The sequence below is a fragment of the Perissodus microlepis genome, chromosome 12, assembly GCF_051167445.1.
Source record: "Perissodus microlepis isolate ML-2025 ecotype Zambia chromosome 12, ASM5116744v1, whole genome shotgun sequence".
Classification (NCBI taxonomy): Eukaryota; Metazoa; Chordata; class Actinopteri; order Cichliformes; family Cichlidae; genus Perissodus; species Perissodus microlepis.
Window position 1 is genome coordinate 26,896,444 of NC_140472.1, and position 10,546 is coordinate 26,906,989.

General features: G+C 38.4%; 1 pseudogene across 1 annotated transcript; it reads right to left on the minus strand.

Annotated features, from left to right (window-relative positions):
• Positions 1-337: 337 nt before the first annotated feature.
• LOC146376462 (uncharacterized) lies at positions 338-7,585 on the minus strand (annotated as a pseudogene). Its single transcript, XR_014801798.1, has 8 exons — positions 7,177-7,585; positions 4,819-4,968; positions 4,585-4,705; positions 4,284-4,496; positions 4,041-4,124; positions 2,309-2,450; positions 1,947-2,109; positions 338-1,817 (listed from the first exon to the last, which is right to left on the minus strand). The product of XR_014801798.1 is annotated as an uncharacterized LOC146376462 (transcript).
• Between the last annotated feature and the right edge of the window lie 2,961 nt (positions 7,586-10,546).

Sequence of the window (10,546 nt, forward strand, 5' to 3'; positions counted from 1 at the left end):
CAGAATATTTTGCTCTCTTTAAATACATGTATATCAAAAAGAGTGGCGGGTTAGATTTTAACACTATCACAAGATGTAACAACATTGAATTTTGGAATATTAGGCAGAATAATTTCAAGTAAGTGTAAAAATGATGACTGTACTTCATTTGTCAATAAAACTTGGGTTATTAATGTGCTGTTACAATATATTATACACGTACTTTTAGAGTATCAAATAAAACACTTGAAAATTCTCAAATTTGATAATTAAATAACAGCTACAGATTTGTTAACTGTATTCAACTTTTAATACTGTGTATCAGTGCAATTCTTAATAGCGCACATTTCTCCACAACTTATTTTACTTTGTGATTATTTATTTGAAAGCAGCATAGAGAACAACTCTTCCACACAATCACAGTATTGTTAAAATATAATGACAGTGTTATTAACTTAGAAAGTGTTAAATCAAACTCAAAGTTAAATGGTTCATTTGAGGTATAAGAACAAGTCTCTAAAACGTAAATGTATGGATCATTCAGTATGTATTACAGATTTTTGAATGTTTTTCTAATGATGTGCAAGTACCCAGAAGTTTTCTTTTTTTTTTCTTTTTTTTTTTTGTGTCCCGTTTGGATCTTTAGCCATCAGAATTGTTGTCTTAAGGCCAAGAAAGATGCCACGCGGATTTATTTTACCAAGTGGATCATCATGGCCTTGCCATATTGGTCCATTTGATTGACCTTTATTATAATTATGAATTTATTTTATTTTCGGTTGCTACAAACGGGACAGACGTGACTGGGGGATAGGACAGGGAGAAAGAATGAAAGAAAGAGAGGGAGAGAAAGAAAACCAAAGGGGAGAAGAGACGGTGAGAAGGGGGGGAAGAAAGGAAAAAACAAACAAACAAACAAACAAACAAAACGCCTGGATCACCTGTATGGAGAAAAAAAACAGAAGAGAAAGCAAACAACAAAGAGCAACATAATAAAAACAGCACCATCACAATAAACTAGCTAGCAGTAGATAACAGTAGATACTAAATAATAAACGATATTGTGCAGCACGCAAGATAGACAGCGCACAATGTGCTTTGAGGCAGCAGCCAAGAAAGGTGTAGTCCGCGTCTGTGAACACCCGTGTGTACACCTGTGTGCATACCTGTGTGGATCAGCATGCTTGTATTCCAAAGGTTTCTCCATGTAACGATCTGCTAGGGAGTGTGGGGAGCCATAGCCCCGTCCACCAGGGTATGAAGCAGGTATGGAGGAGATCCAGGCCCCAGATATCCAGAGGCCCCAGAGTACAAGGACCCGAGGAGGACCACCAAAGGGGGGGGAACCGTGCCACCCTCCTGGGAAGAGCTGAGTAGAGCCCCAAACGAGAGGTCACCCCGCAGCTACGGAGCAGAGGCCAGAGGGGGTTGCAGTGGCGTGCCCGCGGGCTCTGCCGGCAGCCAGCTGTGCCAGAGAGGACCGAGCTTCAGGCCCAGAGGCCAGAGGCCTGAGGGCATCCCACCCCCCGGAAGGAGCCCAGCCGGGCCACAGGCGCCCGGCCCCGCCAATCGGCCACCAGGAGTGAGCCGGTACATGCATGAGCGCCCAGCCCCAGACGACCCAGAAGTTTTCTGAACTCTTCTTTGATGTATCTGTAGATCGGATGGTAGAGGCGTCTGTTTGACACCATGAGGTCAACAGGGATATCAGTGTGGCTCGCTCCGGGAAGCAGATTCAATGACAACTTAACGGAGCGTGAAGTGAGAAGCTCAGAGAATCTCATGGTGCAGGAACGACAATGTCATTGGTCCCATGGAGCAAAGCGAATGGAGGCAATCTGTCAGAATAAAAAGGACTGTAGTAAATAAATGTCTGTAGTGTGTTTGCATTTCAAATAAATAACTGATGCACTAGATTTTAGAATTATAATTGGTTTTAAAGCCATTTTTTATCCCTTTCTCTTCACCTGCTGACTTTGTCCTGGCTGTGCTTCTTCAGTAAGTGTGTTGGTGAGTAGAATGGAAGGTTTTCCACACCATTCATTGCTCTGTGCATGTCAGAGAGGTATTCAATTCCTCGTTTCTGTTCATGTTCATAATGTTCCACAGTGTTGTAGACGCCACTCAGACCTGTCCAGAATATAAAACAGTTAACCTAACTTATAAAGTATAAATAAAGGAAGAGGAACCACAGATTAGCTAAAAATGCTCAAAATGTGTTTTACAATCTCCATCAATAATTTAGCTATGTATGTGGCAAATATTACATCCTGAAAGTTGAGTATAAAATTAAAAAACATTTCTTTAGATGATGAACTTCATTTCTTACCAATAATTCCTCTTATTAACAGGAAGACTTCCTGTTGCTTGCCTGGCTCTATGGAAAGGTCCTCTCTTGTATCAACAAGAAACAGTGTGGTGAGTGTACACAAATGTGCACCTGCTGAATGCCCAATTAATACAATGTTATCCTATAAAAAACAGAACAGCATGCTGTATGTGATTAGATATATGTATTTTTTAACGTTTATAACAAACAATTTGTGAATGAGTATAAAAGCATTCATATATGCACTTAGTCCCAGGACATCCTAGGTCGCACTGCGATTTATTTTGTAATTGTATCATCAGATCTGTGGCAGCATGCCACAGCATGCCGTATAGGTGAGGAGGGAAACTGAGCTATCAGCTGATCACCTGGTGATGACTAGGATCAGGTGATGCAGGAGCATGCTGCACAGGCTTTGTGTAGTGAAGGTGCGTTGGGGGCAATCTGACAGAGGCCCTGGCCAACGAGATCTTCAGAACTTCGACAACATTCTGAGAGATGCTAAGGACACTGAGTCCAAGTGAACCACGCTCTGCAAAACCATTGCTGAAGCTGCTGTGCAGGGTTTCAGGGTTTCAGCTTGGTTGACTTGTGGGACCTCCTCAATCCCACTGACTGCTTCGGTGCTGAAAGCAGAGTTTGGGAATGAAGAGGAGGACTCAGACATTAATGAGGGCAAGGTCACTGATGTAGTTAAAAAAAACTCCTTGGTGGTAGAGATTCACCCACGATTCCCTAAGGGTTTGCAGGTTATGCAATTGTCTTGCTGGATCACACTCGTCAGGCTTCTTGGAAGGACTGTCCCAGGGTATTAGAGAGGAGAGCCAGTTTGTTAGGTGGACCTTGGTTACAGGAACAATGTGGTTTTGATCCTGATTGTGAAGACTAGAAGAGCTCTTTATTCTCTTGAGGACTGAAAGTAATGTGGGAGTTTGCCCAACTAGCCTAGAAGTGTTTTATGAACTTTGAGATTTCACCATGTTCAACCACATTCCTCATGGTGTCTTTCTTGGGTTTGTTTTGGGAGTATGGTGTATCTGGCCCAGGTTATCCAAACACTTTACAACCATATCGAGAGTTTGGTTTGGTTTGCTGTCAATAAACTACCAGTAGGTATTGGACACAGCCAAGGGGTGGACGGTGTCAGATTAATTTGGTTCTGTTAACTTTATCAAGCCACAGTCTCCAGCTTGTACTGGGGCCGTTTGCATGGAGAGAAAGGTCTGAGTGTCCCTCCTGAGATTTTGCTGGATCCTCCTTACACGGCTCAGTTTCTACGGTCGGGAAATCATTCAAACTACTTCTGTATGATGATGTGGTTTTTAATCAACATGTGGAAATGACACCAAAAAGAAGATTTTTACTGCTCAGAGGGTTAAACAAGACCTAAAAATCTGTTTCCAGTTTATGTTGAATAAATAATGATAAATAATTTACATTACTTCACATCAACCACCAGTCACAATCCAAAACAGTGTCAAAAATTAAAAAAATAGGAAAAGACATGATGCAGAAGCTGTCAGAATGATTCTACAAAATAAATAAAACATTTACTTAATCTGTAAAAACACATGTATATGAATATGTAACATTTGTAAAAGTCAGTATTTTGGGTCATGGTAGCTATTGTTATTGATTAATTATATTTCAGGAGGTTTGTTTGATTGTACAGATATAGGCAGCTTATTATTCATGTTCCAAAGAATACTTAAATAATACTAAGCTGTCTTACTTTGTCAAAGTTGAATTTCTCTCCATTCTCGTGGACCCAAATCAAGCAGTCAGCGATATCTTGGACCATCCCTAAAACATTCCCCTGTTGATGAAAGTCAGCCAAGAGTAGTTTAGAAGTTTAATATTTGAATAATTTCTTTCCCCCCCTGCTTTTACGCTCAGTACAATTCACTGATATATGCTAAATATATGAGAAAAATATAAATCTTAAGATTACTGTGTGTTGTTCAGAAGCTCTCACCTTTGGATATGTGCAGTAATCAGGACAAATTACAGTTGTTTTCAGTTCTTCAGCCATCTGCCTGCTCAGTAAACAGTAAGTGGACCTTTCTCCTGAACTCCAAGCACCTCCATAGATAAATATTACAACTGGTGATGGCATATCTTCTAACTTGTCTACATTTGGAGGGTGGTACAAGTCCAGCTTGTTGCCTCTGCGACCAAATGTGATGCCCTATTAAGTGTCCACACAAACAAACTGATTACTGACAAATTTTTCAACAAAACAGGTAGATTTTCTCATTAAGTTATCCTTAAAATACCTTTTCGTAATACTGAAGGTTCCTCTCATCGTTATACCATGACTTCAGTTGAAAGTAAAGTCTGGCATACCGCAGGTATTTGAGAAGATCCAGCGTAACAAAGCTGAGACGATATATTCGCCTGATTAAGAACACAAACACATAAACGAACATTAAAAACAGACTCTGCTCAATGAGTGGGACAAAAATGCAAAATAAAAACAGAGAACACATCTAAAGTATTTTAAAAGTTACCTTGGATTAAGAGCTTCTATGTTCTTCTTATACCCAGGCTTGTCAGGCCAACCATAAATCCACTGGGAGGCTAAACAGATTGCGTACGACAGGCCCACCAACATGACACCCACAGTCACAGACAGTGACATGTAGTATTTTAGATCAGACCTTCAAAATGAACATATATTAGGTTAGAATTCATTAAAAGTAATGTCAGATAGTGTTCTTCAAGAGGATATACTGGACAGACTCTTACATTCTTTTAGTCTCAGTCTGTCTGTCTTACCTGCAAGCATAGAAAGATTATAAGTAACATAATATAAGCAACAGGAAACAGCATAAATTGTTTTCAGTTACACAACAGGACAAAAATATGATTATGTCGTTTTCAGAAGCATTTCATATAAAGGCTCATTTTGTAAAGCCTTTTCAGTTGTAACCACTGGCCTAATTTAATTAATGCTTAATACTGTTTTAGAACTTGTATACGTGAGTAATAATTGACAATGTTAAGTTGGAAGGCTGCCTTCATCCTGCTCCAGCTTTAGAGAAAAAACATGGTGCAGAACATCTGGATAAAACGAGTTTCTCGCTAACATTGCACTTACACCCATCACCCACACAATTAAAGTCATCTGTTCTTCATCTGTGTGGCTCAGAACAAGGTTTAAGTGAGTGATACGTGCCAAAATAACGTCCACATGACTGCCAGGACCCATATTTTGACAGCAGAAAACCACGTCGTAATGAGACGATTAATGTTCTTTACTTTATCTATCAGAGGATTTTAATGTTGGAGCTCAGAAGACAAGAATATGAGAATTATTTAATATACAGATACCTCCGTATGAAGGCCCTCCTCACCTATGTAATAAACTACATTAGAATTTATAATTGCCTTATTGAAAGTCAGTTTGAAACTATGACATTTCTGGACAAGACTGGCCATTTAGAACGATAGCTTATGACTTCTACATAGAACATTAGCACATGGTCGTGTAGGTCACTAATAAATACATTAAAAAAACTTCGATGTCATGCCGGAGTACCAAGAATTTCTACCAAAGCGCCCTCTAATGGCATGTTTATGCAATAGCGCCACCATTCAGAAAGGCTTGTTTAAAATCTTTTTTAGCCATTTAATAAGTCAGTATATCAAATATATTGAGTGTCACCCACACTGGAACATTAAAATCATATGACCATGTACTAACATTAGATCATAGGTTGAAATTAATTGAGAAATACTTCATTTATCAAATGATTTTTACATATAAACTGCTTAAAAGATTTATTAGACCACCAGCCAATCCAAAATGAACAGTGTTGGTAATTACCAAAATAATTGTTTTTATGTTTCTGTAATGGTTTATCCACCAGCATGTGCAAGCTATTTAATTAAAATTATACTTTAATGTTAAAATATAATTATCAATGTTGTCGATGAATTTACAAATTTGCTGTTTACTATTAAATAGTATTATTTGTTTTAATTATGATTCCAAATTATAGTTATTTACTTACATACCTGAACAGAAGATAAGGTTATTATTATTATTTTTATATAAGTAAAAATATCAGCACTTTGGTTGACCAGATCCCACCAAACTGGTTGTTGGGCAGACACGGGGTTTGTTGTGTGGGACAAAGTGGGACATGTCAGCTTTGTAGCTTGAAATGTTCATATCTAAATTTAAAATGATAATAATAAAAAACAAACAAATGGAAAAAACAATTTTACAACACTGGCATTTATCATGTATATACTAAATATATTATAGTTTCAACTCTCTTGATAAAAGATGAAAATAAAAGGATGCTTAATGTCGCTCTTATGGTCTCATGTGACAGTCTATACACTTCGTATTCTTTTTAATTTCACCATCGTTGCAGCTGCTAATTGGTTTTTGCTTTTCAGTTCATATGTACTGGTGGATTGGCATACCTGTTTTCCTGATTGTCAGATACCTGTTGTATCTGACAATTTTAACATTTTTATATACCTTGTTACCACCATATTTCCCTCTGTGCAAAATTAAAAAATAAAATCTCTGTTTCTTAGAATATACTGGCTGCTTCAATTTCTATGTGGTTGTTTCCACTGTATTCAAGATAATGTCTTCTTGGTTCTGACTAGAATTACAATAAATACAAAAAAAGCCTTTCCTTCTGAGTAAAAATTAGACTTTACAAAGTGCTTGTCCTGCAGATACAGTCAAAATGTGTGACACTGTCTTTAGATGTGAGACGGGCAGGAGGACAAGGAATAAAAAATGTTGTGCAGACATCTAATCACCCTAGACATCTAAGCAAAATTGTGCCCCCTTTTTTTTCTTTCTTAGAGAGCTTTGACGTAAAGTTAGCAGTACCACTTACTCAACTTTAATCGTGAAGATAATGAAGACAACGGTGTGTCTGTGAAGGTTCTCAGTCATCCAGGTCATCGTAGTCAAAGGAGCTTGCAAAGAAAAGCGTCTGGACTTCTTTAAGTTGCTAGAAGACAACAGTTCTGACAACGGTTTCCTACCGTTTGACTCTTTGTAGCAATAGTATGTTGGTCGCTAATAAGCTAGCGTATATCTTTATTTAAAAAAGAATAATAATAATGAACGACTATCAAAACAAACATACCAAATAAAAGGGTACTTTCTGTCAAAGGCCGGGCAGTATGTACATCATGTAACTGCAGTGTAGCCGCTTATGAAGCGAGCTTCAAAAGGACCGGAAGATGCAAATTTGCCCTCTTGTCCTGGGGCTTGTCCTGACAACAACCAAACACACAAAGATAAATACGGCGAAGTGGAAATAGTCTGCTATTAACTTCCGGTTTTGCGATGATAACCAAAGAGCGTCCGTTGATGTTTGAAAGTATAATTTTACATTTAATTTGTGGCATTGATAACTTTATATGTCAGCAAAATAGAGATAGCAAGTCATTTGTTACTCTAACGTTTTAATTATTTATTTATTTGCTTACACGTGTAGCTTCTTGCATGCATACATTTTTTGACGTACTGATGGCGGACATGGAGGATTTTTATCTCTTCATTGTCAACATCTCTGCAGTGATACTCCGGAAACACATGTTAAAATAGTTTGGTGATAAAATACAATACAATAAAATGTATTTTCTCGAAGCTTTCAACCGTGATTCAGCGGAAGGACTTTGTTGATCTTTCATAGATTTATTTTATTTTATCTTTTCATAATCCATTTGTTGAGAAGGTCGCTGAGCTGTGATCGAGCGGTGCTACTGTGATCGATTAATGTCAGACCATTACAGTATGTCAACAGTATGCTACCTAAAGGGAAAACGGCGAGGGCATTTACGCATGCGTGTGGCAGAGTAACGGTATTTTATTAGACTCATGATCTGACGGTAAATACGGATTTTATTCTACAGATGGTTCCGGTCAGCTGTTTCACCAGATTTCAGGGTTATATGCTGAAATAGTTTGTATTAATGTAACTCGTGGATACCCCCGCGCGCGCGCTTCAACCCATAACACCACACACACTCCCCATTCAAATCTAACAGAACTAAATATATTGTTTCTTCTCTCCATTTCAGATACAGGAGACGGTGACAGTGATAAAATCTGCCCTTATCATTTTAGTGCATTACTTACTCCCCTTAGGCGGTTTTTTGAACTGATAATTTGCGACGATTTTGATAGGATGATTATGGGGTGCCTGGCATTAAAATCTTGACTTAGAGAGTTTTTCACAATGAAAAGGAAGCTTACAAAAGTATTTCTTTGCTCAAAACTGATATGCCCCTGGTTCCAGTTCCAGTTTGTGTGTTATGGCCAAAATACCAAATCCCACAGCAATCCCACAGCTCTCAGATTACTAAAGAACGTCCATTATAAACATTTTTTTTAAAACAGTGTTTTATAACTTCAGTATTTATTGGACGCTATCCAACTCGCTGCAGTGCTTTTGACTATACATTATTCCGGAGCCATCACTTCATAATCACATTGCTCTCATTACAACAATTAGAGACCAGTCCATGAGTAATTTTATAGTATATAAAATAGTAGCACTGGCAGTGTATGGCCACCAGGGGGAGGAAGAATTCTGTCACTTCCATCCTGAACTGTTTCATTGATTTTTAACATATTGCTGCTAATTATCGCCCAGACATTATCAAATCTGTTCAAGGACTCTAAAGCTATGAGATAGCAGTGAGTTAAGATGCAAAGATAAAATGCTTTTAGGATCAATATTAGTGGTTTGAACTTTTAAGTACTTCACAAATCTCGGATAGTGATATAATTTATCTGTTCTTGCAGCATTCAATGTATAAAATCAATGAAACCAACTGAAGCCCCAAATGCATTTAAATGATCATGCTATGCTTTGTCAGAAATGCTCTGTGCTAATGTAATATGTCTGTAGTAAATGGTTTGAAAACATGCAGTCCAGCAGTATAATTATCCCTACAAATGCAACCAATTGTTACACCTCTGTGTTGTATTAATGTCCATCTAGCATATCTAAACCAACATAAATTCTATAAATTCAGGGGTTTTGCTGGCCCTGACCATGGAAAACCTTGGCTTCAGCACTGCCAATTCGTGGAAAGCAGAGCTACATACGAGTACTGTCCAGCCTGAGGGTTATTGTTATAGTTGGCCACACAGAGCGGAGCCTCAAGCCTTGAGTTGACGTGTGGTTGTTCCTCCGTCTGCCCCGATGTGGGGAGTCCCAGGTGCTTTTTGTAAAGCCGCAGTGGAAATGAAGCTACTTAGTGAATGTGAGCCATTCAGCTGCACTGAGAGCACAGTCAGCCCATTCTGAATGCTGTGGTAACTATTCACAACATTTTTCTCTTACTGGTTAACAATTGCATTATCCTCAAGAAAGTAATTATTTCATGCAGAGCGATATTAAGATAATAACACCTGACATTCATTCCTGATTCTGTGGGGGGAAAAGAAGAAGAAGCTGGATTTGATATATTTTAATTTTTGTAAATTTTTGCTGGCCTGAATTCAAGGGGAATGTAAAAATGGTGAAACCAGTTGCAAAATGCCAGAGTCATCACTTTTTTTTTTTCAGATCAAACCAGCTCTGTGATTCCTATGATGGCGCAGGGAGGCACAATGCACCATCTCACTGCATTCCTTCCACAAGAAATCCATACCTCACACCTGTCATGCCACAGAATTACAATTCAGTGCAAAATGCTGAATCTCTACCATCCACATGGAAACTGCTCTGTAGCAGGAATGTGTAGTCTGCCTCTTTTCCTTTAAATTATATCAGTGCTTTTATTTTCATAAATATTTCTATTGCTGTTTTTGAAATACATAATTGGCACATTTTTGTTTATCTGTAAATGAAATCTCCAAAGGGAATGAGGAGACAGCTGCTTCGTGACCATGCTGGAGAAGAAGACGTGCTGTTTCCAGGTAACTCAGGTACAGCACCGAGACAGGATGCCAAAATAAAAATGTGATCATCAGATATTTCCACTGTAACTGTCACTGTCTCAGGCACTATTTCACTGCAGGGCAACCTGCACGTGGCGAATAAAGCCTTGATTGATTGATTGACTATCTGTCCTGCCATCAGCAGCCCGAGGATTTATGACGTTATGCTTTTGAGTGCCTGTCCAGAGTGTCGCAAAAGCATTGCAAAAATCTCAAGCAGTTTTTAAACTTGTTGTAACTGCAGGATAGATAAATCTCTAACATTTCAGATTTATAGAGAAAATAATAACCCCATGCATTTCAAA